This window comes from Orycteropus afer, unplaced genomic scaffold, assembly GCF_000298275.1.
Source record: "Orycteropus afer afer isolate SDZICR_OR568_19922 unplaced genomic scaffold, OryAfe1.0 scaffold00156, whole genome shotgun sequence".
NCBI classification, from domain to species: Eukaryota; Metazoa; Chordata; class Mammalia; order Tubulidentata; family Orycteropodidae; genus Orycteropus; species Orycteropus afer.
This window is the reverse complement of record NW_006921743.1, coordinates 4,716,072-4,721,158: the sequence shown is the minus strand read 5'-3', so window position 1 is coordinate 4,721,158 and position 5,087 is coordinate 4,716,072. Positions and strand designations below refer to the sequence as shown.

Below are 5,087 nucleotides of genomic sequence, written 5' to 3'. Positions count from 1 at the left end.
AGGGGTCCACGATTATCTTCTGTGTCTGTGTTAATTGGTTTCCCTTTTCTTTGTTGAAGAGGGTCTGTGCAATCCTTCTGCCTAGTCCGCCATCTTGCCAGAACTCCCCTATTACCTGATACTTTTAAAGCAGAATGTACTTAGTTTATATGTATTTGATTTGTTTACTGTATTCTTATTGTTGATTTCAAATTTTATAGCATTGTGATCTGAGAAGATGCTTGTACTTACTATTTGATATTTTAAAATTTATTAAAGGCTTTCTTTGTGACTTAATATATGGTCTGTTGTTGAGAATGATTCATATGCACTGGAAAACAATGCATATTGTACTATTGTTAGGTGACATTTCTGTATGAAATTTCTGAGGTCAAGTTGGTTGATTGTGTTGTTTTGATTTTCTCTTTGTAGAGTTTCTTTCTTGTTTTTCTGTCCTTCATTGAAAATGGTTTGTTGCACCCATGAGTAGATATAGGCTTGACAAATTATATTCCTCCATATTCATTTATATGTGCTGCAAATATATTCATAAATACAGTAGAGCATACAGGGAGCAAAGTTATGGAATCTTCTCAGCCATAACCAAACACCTTGAAGGAATGAGTTGCTGGGCCAGGGGCTCAGGACCATAGTCTCAGGTGATATCAAGGTGAATTGATATAACACAGTGCACAAAGACAATATTCTACATTTTACTTTGATGAGTAGAGACTAGAGTCTTAAAAGCTTGTAACCAGTCATCTAAGGTACAACTATTGTTCTGTCCCTGTCTAGGAGCAAATAAGAATAAGAAAACCAAAGATGCAAGGAAATGATTTGTCCAAAGGACTACAGGACAATGGTAGGTACAGCCTCCATGATCCTGAGACCAGAAGAAGTAAAACTACCTACTGCCCAACCACCACTGCTTACTTGTCTGAAAAGGATCAAAATAGGAGGTGCTGGAAAAAATGTGGAACAAAACTCAAAATAATTAAAAACACCAGGTTTACTGGCCTGATAGAGACTGGTGGAACCCCCATGACAATGGCCCTTAGACACTCTTTAGGCCTGGAACTGAACTTACTCTTTAGGCTCAACATTTAACCAAACAATAATTATAACTATAAGGTGATAAATAACACCAAGGAAGTATGCGTTCCTTAGAACAATTAACCATACAAAATCAAGATGGCAGTGTTTTCCCAGGTATAAAGCTTAGAAGGCAGGAATTGATAGGAAAGAAGGACAAGTGAAAATGGTAAACACATGGAGAAAGTGGGAAGAATGCTGTAACATTGTGGGGATTGCAATCAATATTATAAAACTTAGTGTATATGAAGTTAAAAGGACAACTGATTTACCCTGTAAACTTTCACTCAAATCACAATAAAAAGGTAAAAAAAAAAAAAAAAAAAAAGAAAGAAAGAAAAAAGAAAAGAAAAGAAAGGAAAAAGGAAAATGTTATATTAAAGTCTCCTACTATTATTGTGGGAGCTCCTGTGGCATAGTGCCTAAAGCAGTTAACTGCTAACCAGAAGGCAGGTGATTCAAACTCACCAGCCATTCCTCAGAAGGAAGTTTGGGCAATCTACTTCCATAGTGATACTGCCTCGGAAACCCAAGGAGAGGTCGCTAAGAGTCAGATCCAACTCGACAGCAGTGAGTAGAGTGAGACTATTAGTGTGGAGTTGTGGATTTCTTTTTTCCATTCTGTTCAAATTTGATTTATGTATTTTGGAGCTTTTTCCTTAGGTGTATAAATATTTATTATGGTTTTGTCCTTTTTTTTTTTTTTTGGAGTGACCCTTTAATGATTATATAGTGTCCTTTCTTGTCTCTTTTGCCTTAAAATCTGTTTTATCAGAAATTAACAGTACTCCTCCTGCTCTTTCTTGGATACCTTTTGTTTGATATGTTTTTCCATCATTTGATTTTTAGCTTAATTTTGCCTTTGTGTCTAAGGTATGTCTCTTGTAGGCAGCAAATTATTGATGGGTCATGTTTTTATATCCATTCTGTCCCTATCTCTTGACTGGTGCATTTAATTCGCTTACATTCAATGTAATCATTGATAAGTTTGAATTTACTGCTGTCAGTTTGTCTTTGTTGTTGTGGTGGTGGTGCTGATCATTTCTTTGTTCCACATACTTTTCTGTGCTGAGTTCATTTAGCTTAAAACTCTTCATTTCCTTTGTTTCTATTGATTTTGTTTTCATGAGTCCTTATGACTTTCTTTTTTATTTATTGTTAAAAGTTTTATTAATTTTCTTTGTGGGTACTCTGCAATTTATTATTATCTTCCTAAGTTTAAAACAGTCTGTTTATATTGATATCACCTTTGCTTCCTTTCCATTTGGATGGACATTCTGTAGCTGTACCCTTTATTACCTCTTTTTGCTTTGCAGTTTTTGTCATTTACAGATTGAAGTTCTCTATTTTTCAGTTTTGTACATTTATTTTATTTTGGAAAATTCTTTATCAACTGGTTTCTTGTTGATATTGTCATCTGTCTTAATTTCAGGTTGTTGATTGATGTTTCTCTGTCCCAAAGACTCCCTTTAGCATTTCTTATAAGTTGGACTGATTTTCACAAATTCCCTTCATTTCTCTTTGTCTGAAAATGATCTAGTTTTATCATCATATTTAAGGGACAATATTGCTTGATTGGCATTAAATTCTCCTATTATTATCATGGAGTTGTGTATTTGTTTATTTGTCATCTTATTACCATCTTACCTGCATAGTTTCTGCCAAGAAGTCAGAGCTTAGTCTCATTGGTTCTCCTTTGTAGGTAACATTTCATCTTTCATAGGCTACTTTCATGATTCTTTCTTTGTTTTTGTTTTTGAAAAATTTTATCATGATATATCTTGGTGATTTTCTTTTGGAGTCTGTCCTGTTTGGAGTTCATTAAGCCTCTTGAATGGGTATCTTCTCATCTTTCATGATATCAAGGAAGTTTTCTACCAACAAATCTTTGACACATTTCTCTGTACTTAATTTCTTTTTTTTTTTTTTTTAAATCTCTTCCTATACTGAAATTCTAATCACATAAAAGTTATTCCTCTTTATGCTGTCCCCATATAATTCTCAGACTTCATCATCTTTTTTTTTTGTTCCTCTAATAGATTTGTGTTAAGGGATTTGTTTTCAAGTTCACTGATTCTGTCTTCCATTGATTCAATTCTTCTACTTTTCCCTTCTAATATGGAGCCCTGGTGGCACAGTGGTTAAGAGCTCAGCTGCTAACTGAAAGGGTGACAGTTGAAACCCACAGCCACTCCATGGGAGAAAGATGTGGCAGTCTGCTTCAGTAAAGATTTCAACCTTCTAAACCCTATGGAGCAGTTTTACTCTGTCCTATAGTATTGCTGGGAGCTCTGGTAGCATAGTGGCTAAGGCACTTGACTGCTAACCAGAAGTCTGGCGGTTCAAACCCACCAGCCACTCCTCGGAAGGAAGATGGGGCAATCTACTTCCGTAGTGATACTGCCTCGGAAACTGAAGGAGGGGTCACTATGAGTCGCCTCCGACTCGACGGCACATAAAAACAACAACAACATAGTATTGCTATGAATCAATATTGAGTTGATGGCAATGGGTCTGGTTTTGTTTTTATTGGTCCTTTTAATGCATATGTTTTTCAGATGTTTTAGTGTTAATCTTCCGGATTTCTAGTTGCTCTTTTTGTAAGGTTTCTAATTGTTTATTTTGTCAATTTGTTCTTGTATTGTTTTCCTGAATTCTAGGGATTTGTTTATATTTTCTTGATTTTTTTTTCTATGATTTCCTTGTTTTTTTCTTTGTTTTCCTTGATCAATTTCTTAATCTGTTGAAAGGTCCTAAATATAATTCTGGCCCTGAGTTTTGGCCACTTGCTTGCACCATCTTGTCCTGTTTTCTGGTGTGTGATTTGAAGTTGTCTATTGTCTTCAAGATATTGTGGTGTTATTATATTTTATGTTGGTTTGCTTCACGCTGACTTTTTGTTTTGAATCAATAAATTTGGGTAGGAATCGGGGTATTACTTTGGAAGCTAGTTTGGCAGCACTGAGGTGATCACCATGTTTTTCTGGGTGGATTTGAAACAGATCATTGCATGTGCCTGAGTCTTTGTTTGCTGGTCATGTATTTGAGGGTGGGCTGGTGGGTTTTGGCTGTCATCTGTCACTGACCCAGTAATTCTGGAGTGGGTAGAGGTGTTGCCTGGTAGGTATGGTGGGTATGGCTGCGTTGGATTGTTGCCCCCCATTTATGGGAAAAAGAAGAGAGGGAAGAGAGAATGAAAAGAAAAAGAAAGAAAAAAGGGAGGGGAAAGAGGGAAGAAGAAAAGGGAGCAAATGGGTAGGAAAACAATAAAGGGAAAAGGAAAAATGAAGCAGCACTGCAGCAGACATAAACTCTTGCCACCACCCACAGAGATGACTTCTCTGTGGTGCCCTGACTGTAGAAGGGCTCACCACTACTGCAGAGGCATTATTTCTGTGGTGCCCTGACTGCTGCAGTGCATACCATCGATGCAGTAGGTGTAAGGCAGCTGATCTGCTGGAGGATGTGCCACTGACCTTGGAGGCAGTGGGTATGTGGTATGTGAGCCATAAAAGCATACTCCACAGATCTCAGAAGTGGTAGACATGTATTGCTCAATCTGTGAGAGCATGGATGACACACGACTTCCACCCGTCTCCACCCACCACATACCGAATACAAGCCCAATGTACTTTACCTCAAATTTCTCACCTCTGTATGCCTCACTTTCTCATATGTAAGATAAGGACTATCATGCCTATATCATAGGTTATTGAGAAGCTTAATTGAAGTATTCACTTTAGAGCCAAGATCATAAAAGTGCTCATTAGAAACCAAACCAAACCAAGGAAACAAGCAACTGTGCAAGGCCAATGGGCATTAGAAGGCTTCAGGTTCCTGTGCAGATGAGCCATATTGGAGAAATGCTGAGGGGATATGGTGTCAGCAGGGATGACTTCCAGAAGAAGATGGACCCAGAAGGAGTGATGGGATTTTCACAATGGTAATATGAAGAGAACATTCAAGGATGAGTTACTAGCAGCTCTGGCATCTATGGCTCTGTGGTAAGGTACATT

General features: G+C 37.3%; 1 pseudogene; it reads right to left on the bottom strand.

The window, feature by feature from the left end:
- Positions 1-2,724, bottom strand: part of LOC103201619 — a 17,544-nt pseudogene extending 14,820 nt beyond the window's left edge.
- Positions 2,725-5,087: the final 2,363 nt, after the last annotated feature.